The sequence below is a fragment of the Aedes aegypti genome, unplaced genomic scaffold (genome assembly GCF_002204515.2).
Source record: "Aedes aegypti strain LVP_AGWG unplaced genomic scaffold, AaegL5.0 Primary Assembly AGWG_AaegL5_hic_scaff_1333_PBJ_arrow, whole genome shotgun sequence".
In the NCBI taxonomy this organism is placed as follows: domain Eukaryota; kingdom Metazoa; phylum Arthropoda; class Insecta; order Diptera; family Culicidae; genus Aedes; species Aedes aegypti.
In genome coordinates this window covers 23,142-38,428 of record NW_018734765.1, presented here as the reverse complement: position 1 = coordinate 38,428, position 15,287 = coordinate 23,142, and the positions used below count along the sequence as shown (strand labels likewise).

Genomic DNA, 15,287 nt, shown 5'->3' with positions numbered 1-15,287 from the left:
TATGGACCAAGTTGCTTAAACGGAGATATCTCATCAAATAGAGTTGCAATTACGCAGAACACATTTTATTCTACGTGAACCATAAATCAATACAGCATTGCAAACAATCATATGTTATTCTAGCATATTTATTCGTCCACAAAAATAAAATGTTATTCGTATTTATAGAATCGTTGATTCATAACTGTGGGGATCGAAAACCCGTACCGTAAAACGGGGTAACTTTGATAATGCGGGTAACTTGATAGTGCGAGACTCTCAACATACTAAACGAAATACCAAAGTTCCTGTTAATCTGTTAAGCAAAACGAATGCAAAAGTAAAGAGTAATTAGTATAACACTTCATGTTAAAGTACATTTGAGGATTTATATGCAAATATTAAAAATTTATAAGATTTTAGCAATTTTGAAATGCTTTCAAACAATCTGTTCGACGATCACTATTTGATGAAGTCATAATGAATTTGTCACTTATACTTGATAGCCTAGTTATAGTAGAACTCGAATTCGGTCTCAAAACTCTTAGCGAAAACTATTTTTACAAACTGGGATCATTTTTTGTAATCTAAGTCAGAAATTTCCATATAGCGTTAAACGCCTAAAGGTATGCAACGCCCTACAAATGTTCTGTAATTCATTCAATTCATATAACACTCAAATGTTGTTTGAGTGAAACAATGAATTTCCAAAAACACTCAAAATTCAATTTATCCAAAAAAAAACGTACAAAAACGAATTTCCTGAGCTTTCTTGTCTGTAAATGAAAATTAAAGGCTATGACATGTAGTTTTTTCGGCATGAATTTATTGGCAAAAGTCAAGTAAATATTTTAAAGTAGGAAATAAAATTTTTAACTACACTCAAAATAGTTTTCAAATGTTCTGTAATTCATTCAATTTTGTTCGATTGATGCTCCATTAGGCTGATACAAATATTAATTTTTTTTATGTCACCCCCCCCCCCTTCAAAAATCCGAAAATTTTGAAGGGGAAAAAAAAAAGATTCATCATTTTTTTGACATCAGTTAGGTTTTTTCAATTTACAAAGTAAAAAACAAGTAAAATAAGGATCCAGAGGACGATTAAAACAGTTTAACAACTATCATTAAAAATAAAAATTCGAAAAAATAACTTTTTTTTTCATTTTTACTTTTTTGTTCCTTATTTATTTTTATTTATTTTTATATGATACAGATATTAAAATGGCCAGGCCCACTGTGCAGACTTGGGTTTAGGATAGTTCAAAAATTTACGGCAATCAGATTATTCACGTATAAATAACATGATTGACGAAAATTTTTCAAATTTTTGAGGAAGAAACGGGTACAACCGTACCAACCGTTCCAATTCAGGGATGAAGATAAGTTCGTTGGGAGTGGCTTTGCTAAGAATGTTGATGCGCACTCGTTGTGGTCCTTCTCCGTTTCCTGGGATGGGACACGGGTATTTTTTCCGCATGTCCTAGCAATAAAGCCTAGGCTAAAGCGCCATTACTCGCTCTCTGAAACGAGAAGAAAACTTATTCTGACCTCTGTCACGCAATAGACAGAGATAATAATAAAAAACACATTATTTGTGATAATATTTTCATGACTTGAAACAAGATTATTCAACGTAGTTGAACTGTTTATATGATTCAACTGCAATTAATTGTGTAAAATTTAAAAAATGTAGAACTAACAGTAGTTCGTGAAACTATTTTATATGAGAGGTAGTCGACAATTCTATGGCGGGTTTGTATTACCTTGGTGTTACGAAAAACTAAGGAGACTCATGGACTTGTTTGTGTAGGGCAACAGAGATAACTACAGATGAGTAGGAACGAACTCACCAGAACAACTCCAAGCTGTAACATTCAATGCTGGTTTCTTCAATTTCCTCGCCGACATCATAGACCGAGATTTGTACAACTTTCACAAATTCAAACCCCATATAGGTATGTTATCACTTTTTAATGCGTAACGGTTTAGCCACCATCACCGTCAGCCGAGAGTTGCAAAATTCTAATAAGAACAAGCGAAACTAAACACGGTTCAGAAAACTTTTCACGATGAAAATGATAATTTAATTTGCTGGTTTTTTGCACCCTTTGTTTTTATCGTACAAATAATCAGTCATTATATGACCACGTGTCACACACAGATTCTGTCAAAATGCTGCTTCCTCAAAACCCCGACACAATGAAGAAAATCAATTTTCTCACAACGTTTTGGTACTATTAAACTTTTTGTTCTTATCATTTGAATGTTAATAGGCTTCTTCTCTAGGAGCATAACACAAAGGTTCACTGCAGCACTATCAATTTTAGTTAAAACACCAAGTGTGTGTATCTGCTGATTAATGATTTAAAAGCAGAACCGATCCCTCAAGTGTCATCGGAGTAAAAGAATATAGGACAACAGAAAAAAAAAACAGAAAACCACTACGCGTAAGATCTACAAACTAGTATTTTTTAACTACTCGGAAATTGAACATTAGAGAAAAAAAACGTATCCAACTTATTTTGAAAAAATGGCGGCAATTCTAAATAAAAAAATAATAAACAGTAAAAGAAGCGCCTCTTTATGTTTAAACTAAATAAGCTCAAAAACGGAGAAAATTTGGAAATAGTGGCAAATTTAAAACATATTTCCACCCAGACGCGAACCATTCGATTATCCGTGATCCCGACCCGACGATGCTATCACAAAAAAAAAAAACAAATCGTTCCGCGGCACTTATCAAAATTCAATTATTGCGAACAATATTCTGATAATACTTTGGAACAAACTCACCGGATCTCCCAATTGGGTATAGCTGGTAAGATGACCAATAGGGCGGTTCGAAATTTAAAAATGTTTGAAAATCCAATCTCCCATATGCTCCTTACTATCCTTACCATAAAAAATAGTGTTCTGTGAAATTTTCAGCTTTCTAGGTGGTGATTTAAAGGTGGCCCAAAGACAATGTAGGTTTATATGGAAATTACTATGAAGAAATTTCGAGAAATGTTCCAAACACGCTAGTACTTTAATGTAAGTACAAACTTATTATCCCATAGTAAAAACTCATTCTGCAAACCATAATAAAGAAATTTGCTGAAGAGAGAAATTCTATCCGACGGATGGCAGAAGAAATATTCATGAGTTTGTTTGCTATTATTAGCTTAATATGGGATTATAGCCCTGCTAACATGCACAAAAATCCTAAACAAAATTAGCTCAAAAGGGATTTGTTTCTTCAGCAACATCCTTCATTAAGGATTGAAGGATGAGTTTTCAATATGGGATGATAAGTTTTTACTTACATTATAGTACTAGCGTGTTTGGAACATTTCTCAAAATTTCTCCATAGTAATTTCCATATAAACCTTCATTGTCTTTGGGCCACCTTTAAATCACCACCTAGAAAGCTGAAAATTTCTCAGCACACCATTTCTATGGTAAGGATGGTAAGGAGCATATGGGAGATTGGATTTTCAAACATTTTTAAAATTTGAATCGCCCTAATGACCAATCCATTTCCAACAGTTGTTCGTACGCCAACCGTTAGGCTCAGGTAGCATTATTTCCCTAGCAATAAACCGAACGTCCCTACGGCACACCTCAACACATTGCTTCTCCGGAAACCGATCTACTCGTCCTTCAAAGCTTAAATTGCACCGATAACACCACTCCACAAAAAAAAGACAGCCGAATTTTTTTTCACGTCCACTCGCGCTCACAGACTGCTGGGATCTCATAAATATTCAAGTTTTCTTCGAAAAAACTATCAAGTTACCCCGTTTTACGGTACACAGTTATGAATCAACGATAAGACGATTCCGAAAGAAACGCCGAAACGTATACCGTTTTGATTCATATTACGGACACTTAAGGCCTGAGCGTGGTATAACCGATCGAAAAGCATATAAATTGAAACATATATATATGATACCTCGGCGTTATCATGCTTTCAACACACTAATCTTTCAAATGGCGGCCGAAGATTCGGATTTTACAGCTTGAATTACCTGAAATAAATAAAAATTAGAAAACTTTCCATGATTCTTATTCCGGACGCAACCTAATTTTTGTTTCATATTGCGGACACTTTGTTTCGAATTCCGGACAGCTCACGAAAAGCAAAACTAAAATGGTTAAATTAAAAATAAAACTTTCTCACCCGTTAGAGCAACGTCAAAACTAATCACGCATTATAATATTTCATGGATTGCTATGGTAAATGTATATTTAAACGTGCCTGAATGTTGTGAACTTTTGAACGGGAAATTTTGAAACATTTCAAGTAAACCTTTCCCATACAAAGTAGAGTGTCCGGAATTTGAAGCTGTCCGGAATTTGAATCAAAACGGTACATTCACTAACACACCATTCGTTTGCTTCACAGATAAATTGCTTTTATAGTGTTCTAATCCATAATATGAGTCGATTTGATCCACAATAAGGACCCTCCTGTTCCATTGATCCACATCAGTGGGATGGACAACGTTTGAAATTTCTTTCGAAATAGACACTTTTTCGTAAATAACCGAGATTTTTTATGTGTATTCTCGAAAACAATTGCCAGCCGGGTAAATTTGTTTTTACAGGGTCGCCATGATTTGTAATCATATTTTATTCTAAAAAATGACGCTTAGCTGATCCATAACTGTGGGGTGACTGTATATTGATGAGAGTCCGTTGAAAAAAAATGATGCAATATGGTGAAGCCGTCTTTGAATAATGAGCATTCATGTGTCTGGTACCAAGGCGCGGTAAATGGCTGGGCATGGCGTACCATTGGTACCTCGCGTACCTGCAGGAATAAAATAGACCCCTTTGTGCGGTCCTTAGCCTCTTGCCCAGCAACTCCTATCCCTACCTCCTCGTGGTACTGGCCGGGGTACGAATAACCTTGGGGAAGATCGGGTAACCAACCCCCGGTGGGAACTTTGGTCGTATGCTGACAAGGAAGGGGGGGTTTGCTTTTGCAAACCTGGAGCGTCTGTACTCCACGTTAGGAGCGGCTCACAACAGCGTCTGTTCCCCATGTCAGGGGCGGATGATCATCGTCCGAGTGCCAGAGAAGGACTCTAAGCTAAACTGCGCACTTTGGTCCTCCGAACATTTAGGGGCAGGGATTGAATCCTGAGAAAATTGAGAGAATCTCTCGCGTATCGCTCTCTGTAACTATCATAACATGCTGCACATTATGAGAGACTGTTTATCGTATACTGCTACAAGTTTGATCAGATTGGGGGATAGTAGTGCATGATAAAACCCCACTAAACATGCTCCAAGCCTGGGGACATTGTTGTTATTGGAAGTTCGTGGATTGTTTATCGTGCCAGTAAAGAAAAACACTATCCCCAACGGTAAACAAGCGAGAAAAATGGATTTTATCATCGCTCTCTCGTTGGGGCTCTCGCTTGCTGCTTCCATTTATCAGACTTGTTACACCTTGCGATACAATGACGATCGTGGACCGCAACAGATGGGATGTTTTTTCTTTGCTTGCTTTGATCGTGCTTCATACTCAAATGAGAGCGAATTCTGCAAAGCCTGTTTAGGGGAATGGTCCTCCGGAAATTTAAGGGGTTGATGTCAGGCCCTGCAAGCCAGCCGTAAAAACACATCAGCACAGGAACGTCAACGAGAGAATACGGACCGGAACAATCGGCAAAGACCACAGCGACGAAATGGACTAGCGATTGGAAACTCGGTACGTGGAACTGCAAATCTCTCAACTTCATTGGAAGTACTCGCATACTCTCCGATGTACTGAAGACCCGCGGTTTCGACATCGTAGCGCTGCAGGAGGTGTGCTGGACAGGAACATTCACAGCCAATTCAGATTACCGACCAGTAAAATTTTACTGGGTTTTGGAACTACGGCTTTTTCGGTAATTTTTACGATTACCGAAAAAACCCAGTAAATCAAAATATGTTTTGATTGATGGAAATTACTAACTTAGTCAGTAAAATTGTAAAGCGTTTTTACTGGCTTTCCAGTTTCCCATGCTCCGATTTGCTTTTCCGGATACTGTTTTTTTCAGAAATCAATACAAATTAACACCCAATCGACATGAACATGGACATCGACATGCATTTTTCGTACGAATAAACATCTACGGTATGTTCATATCTCAGTGGAAGTAATCGAAAAATGTGTGACAAAATCATTATTTGGATGGTTTGCATACAAGAGGCAAACTCAATGATGCAGATGACTTCACCTCTTGTATGGAAACCATCCGAATTTACCAACGTAAGCAGTCCTGAGCCTTTTTGGTTGCTTAAAATGGTTGAGTTTCTCACTAAATTTCGATTACTTACCACGAGAAAGCGCAAAATAGGTGCAGGAAAAGCTTGGTTGCCAAAGCCGTGACTCCCGGCGCCGGACGATTTTACAGCAGAGATTCTCATTTGACACTTTCCCGCATGCGCATCAGTTTGTTTTGATTTGATTTTGACGACAAGTCAGTAAAAAACATCAACTACTGAATAGTCGGTAATTGTTTTTACTGACTTTTCGGCCTGTTCGGTAATGTTGCAAAATTGGGTCTGACAGCTACCGTAGTTCAGTAAAAAGTAAAATTTATTACTGAACCTCAGAAGTTTTCAATTAAAAAGCTGAAAGTTCGGTATTTTTTATGATTTACAATTCGTACCCAGTATAAAAAATTACCGAACAAGCAAATCGTGATTGAGTGTGTTGGTGGGAACGTTTAGAGGTAATCATACCATCTACCAGAGCTGCGGCAACACACGCGAGCTGGGAACAGCTTTCATAGTGATGGGTGATATGCAAAGGCGCGTGATCGGGTGGTGGCCGATCAATGAACGAATGTGCAAGTTAAGAATCAGAGGCCGATTCTTTAACTTCAGCATAATCAACGTGCATAGCTCACACTCCGGAAGCACTGATGATGACAAGGACGCATTTTACGCGCAGCTCGAATGCGAGTACGACCGCTGCCCAAGCCACGACGTCAAGATCATCATAGGAGATTTGAACGCTCAGGTTGGCCAGGAGGAGGAGTTCAGACCGACGATTGGAAAGTTCAGCGCCACCGGCTGACGAACGAGAACGGCCTACGACTGATAGATTTTGCCGCCTCCAAGAACATGGCCATTCGTAGCACCTATTTCCAGCACAGCCCCCCGTATCGGTACACCTGGAGATCACCTCAGCAGACAAAATCGCAAATCGACCACGTTTTGATCGATGGACGGCACTTCTCCGACATAACCGACGTCAGAACCTATCGTGGCGCCAACATTTACTCCGACCACTACCTGGTGATGGTGAAACTGCGCCCAAAACTATCCGTCATCAACAATGTACGGTACCGACGCCCGCCCCGGTACAATCTCGAGCGGCTGAAACAACCGGATGTCGCCAATGCGTACGCGCAGCATCTTGAGGCAGCGTTGCCGGATGAGGGCGAGCTCGATAGGGCCCCTCTTGAGGACTGCTGGAGGACGTCAAAGCAGCCATTAACGACGCTGCCGAAAGCGTTGTCGGATATGTGGAACGGAGCTCAAGAAACGATTGGTTCGACGAGGAGTGCCAGGAGGTTTTAGAGGAGAAGAATGCAGCGCGGGCTGCAATGCTGCAGCATGGTACGCGGCAAAACGTGGAACGATACAGACTGAAGCGGAAACAGCAAACCCGCCTATTCCGGGACAAAAAGCGCCGCCTGGAAGAGGTGAAATGCCAAGAGATGGAGTTGCTGTACCGTTCTCAAGAAACGCGGAAGTTCTATCAGAAGCTCAACACATCCCGCAAAGGCTTCGTGCCGCGAGCTGAGATGTGCCGGGATAAGGATGGGAGCATCTTGACGGACGGACGCGAGGTGATCGAAAGGTGGAAGCAGCACTACGATGAACACCTGAATGGCGCAGAGAACACAGGCACAGAAGGTCAGAACAGCGAAGGCGATGGCTACGTCAGCACAGCGGACAGCGGAAATCAACCAGCTCCCACGATGGGAGAAGTTAAGGATGCCATTCAACAGCTCAAGAACAACAAAGCCGCTGGCAAGGATGGTATCGGAGCCGAACTCATCAAGATGGGCCCGGACAGGTTGGCCGCTTGTCTGCATCGGCTGATAGTCAGAATCTGGGAAACGGAACAGCTAACGGAGGAATGGAAGCAAGGCGTTATATGCCCTATCTACAAAAAGGGCGACAAACTGGAGTGTGAAAATTATCGTGCAATCACCATCCTAAACGCCGCCTATAAAGTGCTATCCCAGATTCTCTTCCGTCGTCTATCACCTATAGCAAACGAGTTCGTGGGAAGTTATCAAGCAGTTTCATCGACGGCCGCTCGACAACGGACCAGATCTTTTCCGTGCGGCAAATCCTCCAGAAATGCTGTGTGAGTACCAGGTCCCTACGCACCATGTTCATCGATTTCAAGGCGGCATACGATAGTATCACCGCATAGACTATGGAAAATCATGGACGAGAACAGCTTTCCCGGGAAGCTCACAAGATTGATCAGAGCAACGATGGACGGTGTGCAAAACTGCGTGAAGATCTCGGGCGAACACTCCAGTTCGTTCGAGTCTCGGCGGGGACTACGACAGGGCGACGGACTTTCGTGCCTGTTGTTCAATATTGCGCTTGAAGGTGTCATGCGGAGAGCCGGACTTAACAGTCGAGGCACGATTTTCACGAGATCCGGACAATTTGTTTGCTTCGCGGACGACATGGATATTATTGGGAGAAAATTTGAAACGGTGGCAGATTTGTTCACCCGCCTGAAACGCGAAGCCCAACAAGAGTCGGGCTAATGGTGAATGCGTCGAAAACAAAGTGCATGCTGGTTGGCGGAACTGAGCGCGACAGGGCCAGAATCGGAAGCAGTGTTACGATAGACGGGGATACCTTCGAGGTGGTGGACGAGTTCGTCTACCTCGGATCCTTGTTGACGGCTGACAACAATGTTAGTCGGGAAATACGAAGGCGCATCATCAGCGGAAGTCGTGCCTACTATGGGCTCCAGAAGAAACTGCGGTCAAGAAAGATTCACCCCCGCACCAAATGCACGATGTACAAAACGCTCATAAGACCGGTAGTCCTCTATGGGCATGAGGCGTGGACTATGCTCGAGGAGGACTTGCAAGCTTCTTGGGGTTTTCGAACGCCGAGTGCTAAGGACGATCTTCGGCGGCGTGCAGGAAAACGGCGTGTGGCGGCGAAGGATGAACCACGAGCTCGCTCAACTCTACGGCGAACCAGTATCGTGAAGGTAGCTAAAGCTGGAAGGATACGCTGGGCAGGGCATGTTGCAAGAATGCCGGATAACAACCCTGTAAAGATGGTGTTCGCCACGAATCCGGTCGGAACAAGAAGACGTGGGGCGCAGCGAGCTAGGTGGATTGACCAGGTACACCAAGACCTGGAGAGCGTGGGTCACAATCGAGGATGGAGAGAAGCGGCCATGAACCGAGGGATTTGGCGAAATATTGTTGGCGAGGCTTTATCAAGATAATTGATGTAAAGCCAAATAAATAAGTAAGTAAGTGTCTGGTACCAAGCTGGTCAAATAAAAATCTTAAAATTCACAAACATCATTCGTAATATTTAGATATCTCCTAGATGCTAAGCCGATTTGTATGATTTTTTCAGAGAAGCACCTTATCACCTAGCTTGTGTAATGTGTTTTATTTCATAAATTGGCGTGAAACAAAATGGCCGCCAGAGACATTTTATATGGAAATTGTGGGCCCCCAAATAAATGTCGGAATATCTTTAAAACCAGATCACCAATGACCAATGAAAATGGTACAAAAATATCGAGAAACAAAAAAATTATCGAGGTTTGAATATTTTAATTGCGGTCAAATATGAAGATGCCGGTAGAGGGGTAAAATGGGCATTTAACATTAAAAATCATAGCAAAATTAAAAAAAAAATCTAAAAATTATATTAAATATAATAAAAATACATAAAACTAAACATATATTCATTTATGGGAAATCGTCATTTTCAATCAAACAAACTGTTATGGATCCCGTAGGATCCTGCAACTCTACCAGATATGCACACTTCAATTTGATGTGAAAAAAATAAGAAAAGAGTTCGTAAATTGTCAAATGAAAACCTAGCTCTTTAGTGTCTTTGGCAAAATGGAGCAAACGATCAAAGGATGAAACGTTCAAAGGATGAAACGACTAAAGAACGAAACGACTAAAGAACAAAACGTTCAAAGGGCAAAACATCCAAAAAACAAATGTTCAATGGATAGGGTAACGTATATAATTTGGACATGTATATAATTTGGGCAGGCTAGTCGTTCTATGCTTATTTCCAATGAGATGGTGAGGAATACATGTACGGGAAATCATATATTGCATTTTTGATACACTATACTACTTATTAATGATGACCATTTTCACAACAATTACAAATTGGCTTCAAAAATATAAAAATTGTAAATTGTATCTACAGAACATCTGTGAAACCTACGAATGCAAAAGGATGTGCATTTTAAGAACATACATTAAATGCAATAATAGCGCTCAGAATTAACATTCATAAAAAGTTTGAAAGTGGAAACATGATTAAATATGTCTAAAATTTAAGCTAAGTTCATCTAAAACCTTAACATGAGTATATAATGTAAAAATCGGGTGTTGTCCAAAATAGGTTATGGTTTTTGTTCAGTTGATATAATTTGGCCATCTGATGAAACACACTAGAATGTTGCATGCATGCATACTTGCAGGCGTTTTTCGAGGATCTGATGATATTTGCTTGCATTAAATTAAATTATTGATTGAACTAATATACACATCCAATAAGCGAAAAAATGCATAAAGCACATGTTAACTCTTACAGTATTATGATACGATCGTCTTTTCAAGAAACCATTATACAGTGAAACCTCCATGAGTCGATATTGAAGGGACCATCGACTCATGGAAATATCGAGCAATGGAACAGCAGTCCTTTGGAAAGCTGCTTCTAGGGACCATCATAGTAACCATAAAATTTTGTTTTTAATACGGTTCCATGAGTCGATATCGAGTCATGAAACATCGACTTATGGTGGTATCACTGTATGAATATTGAGATAACGCCTCTGTCCAAATTATATTCACATGAGGGTATCCAAAATGTAAATTAGGTGTCCGATATGTATGACAGACAGGCTGCCAAAAAACGCTATTTTGGAAGCTAATACTACAGTTTGTAAGCTTTTTCTTCCCGGAAACTCAAAGTAAAATGGGACATTAAGCATATAAGTAACATTGCGTAATGAAATATATGTATTTAATGCAGTTAATCGATCGCCGTTTCCAGACATATCCTTAGCCTGTCCAAAATACATAATTTACCCTACAATGTACGGAGCACAGATGACCAAAGAACAAAACGTCCAAAAGAAAACACGTCCATAGGGCAAAATGTCCAAAAAAACAAAACGTCCAAAGGACATAACGTCCAAAGGACAAAACGTTGAGAGACAAAACGTCCAGAGGATAAAACGTGTAAATGACAAAACGTCCAAAGGACAAAATGACCAAAGAACAAAAGTCCAAAGTACAAATCGTCCAATGAAAAAAAACGTCCATAGAACAAAACCTCCAAAGGATTAGTCAAAATGTCTGAAGGTCAAAACTTCCAAAGAAAAAAACGTCAAAAAGATAAAACGTCCAACTGACAAAACGTCTAAAGAACAAAACGTCAAAAGGACAAAACGTCATCAGGAAAAAACGTCCAACGGACAAAACATTACCACAGTTATTAACTGAGAGCTTTCTTTGCCAGAGTTGCCCTTTTCGCATTTGTAATCGTGTGGCAAGTACGATGATACTCTATGCCCAGGGAAGTCAAGGAAATTTCCTTTACGAAAGATCCTGAAGTCCATGATTATATCGGGTGATTCTACCATCGCTTTCCTTTCGGTTGAAACACATAGAGGAATCCTAGTATACTCCTTGAAAAGAAACTCGGGGTAAGGATAAGGAAATAACTGAAGATCAATCGTTGGAGTGCTCAAGGTTTTCTTGGAGAAAGTTCTATGCATCCTTTGCAAAATCACTGGAAGAATTTCTGGGAGTATTGCTCAAGGAAGCGCTAGAAAAAGTACTAAAAGGATTGTTGAGTATGAGTATGAATCCCTGAAAGTATTTCTGATGTAATCGCTGGAAAAACACTAGAAGATTTCTTGAAATTTTTCCATAAGATATATGAGATAAAACTCTTGAAGAACCTGCTGAAAAGCTGCATTAAAGTCTTTCATTTTTCTCAGGAGCACGTAGAATTTTGCATCAGGATTCACTGCAACTCTTAATAAGGGTAAAGGAGACTCTAGAGATAATTTCAAATAAAATTGATATCTTAGAGATCTTCCAATAAAAATTGAGACTATTTAGAGACTTTTATTAAAATAAAGACCTACAGTATCTAGAAAAAAGACCTGCTAAATCTGTTTGTTCAACCACTTGAATATTGAACATGGATAGAATAAGCCCTAATTTGAATTAAAGTACTTAAAAGAGAATCGTCAAACGAATTATGTTGTTCACATCGACATTGATTTACATTGACTAAAATATTGAATTTAACCTGTAAACATATAAAATCTAGGATGTATCAAATATAAAAAATGCATAACCCACATTAATTTGAATTTCAAACTGGTTTACGTTCATAGGAGATTTGAAGTATTATTTAACGTTATAAAATAGTTTGATTCTGGTAATACAAACCTTATAAAAACATTACAAATATCTAATTTATGCTGAATTATATTTTTTTCTGGGAAAAGGGCCTCCACAAGATAGTGGCACCCGGGCCCCCACATTTGAAAATCCGACCTTGGATAACGCTAATGCCAAGAAGAAGAAGAAGAACAAATATCATTTTACGAAGTGTTCTAAAGCTATTCGACCAAATGTCCCTACGACTAAATGTACGTACGAAAAATGTCATTCGACCAAATGTCTTTCAACGAAATGTCCTAAAGCCCTGGTCCTTACAGAAAAAACAAGTTCATTTGTTCCCTCGCTCTTAAGAAAACCAAACCGAGTCCTTGATAGCATATTGTTTGTTTCGACCCAGTGGTCGAGTCGCGATAGGATCTTCTACAATTACCTTTAAGTTATATTCAGGATCGCAATATTTACAAAAACTAAAAAGGCAGTTTTTCTTCCAAATGGAAACAATCTATGTCAATGACCTATCGGAAGAAAGCTGCTTTTGAAATTTAAAACAAACGCTAAACCTTAAAAATCTCATGATAAAAAGCGATTGGGCGGCAAAAACAGTGATCAAACGTTAATTTTCCAGGTTTTGAATATATATTTACATTGATCTGTCTCCACTAGAATTTAATAATGAATGATTGAAGCTTTAGCTATACCATATATACATTGGTATTAAGAACTGTTCAGAAATTGCAGTGAGTGGATGGCTGCGTCTAATAAGATACCTGATTGTACAAAATATAAAATAAATTTACAATTGAAACAATTTGATTGCTACCTCTGTTTTTCTTTGTTAGAGTCTTCATATAATTCCAAAAGTTGCATCTTTCTTAAGCCAACACACAATCCTAATACAACATACTAACCTTCGGGTGCAACAGCATCAAAATATCGTTGTGCAGGGGATAACTCGCCTTTCCCTTTCCATGGCTAAATGCGAAAACTTTTCCCGCTAATCCGACGGTAATCAGCAAGATTACGACAGCTAAGCTTCCCATTTTTCGAATCTGTGTTGGCATTATTGCTTCCGTCTCCTGTCTGTCTAATTTCATAACACTGTTCTCGTCTCACCACCACATCCACTCACTGAAACGCACAGCAGTCCTGAGCAAGAAATGAAATCTCGATTTCCGCTGCCGATCAATGATGTCTTTCTGCTGCTTTCCACAAGTTAACTGTCTAAAATAAAGTTACACAAAATCAGGCACTTTATGGATCATTACACCATGTATGTAATTTTAAAAACATCCTGATAAATCGATTTTAAACTGATTTCTGTTTCATTTTCTCAAGTATTGCAACACACAGAGATGCTTAGGATTGTGAAGCTTCTTTATGTGTCACATTCTTTGCAAAAAAGTAGAAGAAATCAACCCAGGAGCAAGATTTCAGCATGTCTTAAAATCACACAGTTGATGTATTGATCAGAAGAGCTCGATTTGTGCGAGTCGCACTCACTTTTGTGTAACTTCGTTCAAGCGTGTATCTTCACGAACCGGAATGTTACCCAGCGGCACTTGTTTGCACACACTTTCCCAGACACTCATAACCTGACACAATTTCCACACTAAATGTTTCGTTCACTTCCTGCTTGGATCATTCGGCACGCTTCTCTTCCAAAGAATCGCTATCAGCTGGTTCTAATCAGAAGTGCTAATCTGCTATGCCACCTCAAAGGCTTTGTCACTTTCTCAACGCCAATTTAGCGCCTCGTCAGAATTTCCCGGGGGATGGATGTTAACTGTGGCATCGGAGACTCTTCACGGTCGATTGGAAAGGGAGCTATCGAAGCTGAAATAAAAATTAGGTCTTGCTAACAACACACGGGAAGGCCAATCATCACCCGTTCAGAGTCGCACCAACAAAGACAACGACGACGACCCGTAAAGCCAAACGGATTCAAGATTAGAGCCACGGATCCAATTGGGCAAATCAAACCGTATCGGAAGGACACGGGCGTAGCTAGGCCGTTCAGCATTATCATCTAATGGGTGTTTCCAAGTAACAAGTTTATATTTTTTGCTTTCTATAAGAGGTTTTTTAAAATTATGCCTTGATAAACACCAGTTCTTACAGGAAGCCTTTCAGACTTGGAGTTCTGATAATTAAACTGTATTTAAGTGTACGATACTACAGATAACCTTGGATTATTCTAACAACATATGTTGGAAAACTAAAGTTTCTTAATTTTACAATCTTGCCTCCATGTCAAACACTGTCGAATGTCTTTTTGTATGTCTAGAAAAGAAAGACCAGTACAATAGCCTTCAGATTTGTTGGAACAAATCAAATTTGTTACACGTAAAAGTTGATGAGTGGTCGAATGTCCATGGCGGAATCCGAACTGTTCATTGCCAAAATTGAATTTTCGTTGATGTGGACCATCATTCTGTTCAAAATGACATTTCAAAAAAGTTTACTGATGGAGGAAAGCAAACTGATTGGAGGGTAACTAGAAGCTTCTGCAGGATTTTTGTCTGGTTTTAAAATTGGCACAACTTTAGCATTTTTTTCATTTGTCTGAAAAATATTCTAATTCAAAACATGTGTAAAAATATATTCAAATAAGAATGATAAGCTACTTTCTGGAAGTTTCTTG

At 39.4% G+C, this 15,287-nt stretch overlaps 1 long non-coding RNA gene across 1 annotated transcript; it reads right to left on the bottom strand.

The window, feature by feature from the left end:
* Positions 1 to 13,554: 13,554 nt before the first annotated feature.
* On the bottom strand, positions 13,555 to 14,464 carry LOC110680413. The gene is made up of 2 exons (XR_002502867.1): positions 14,147 to 14,464; positions 13,555 to 13,867 (listed from the first exon to the last, which is right to left on the bottom strand). It is a non-coding gene; the product is annotated as an uncharacterized LOC110680413 (long non-coding RNA).
* Positions 14,465 to 15,287: the final 823 nt, after the last annotated feature.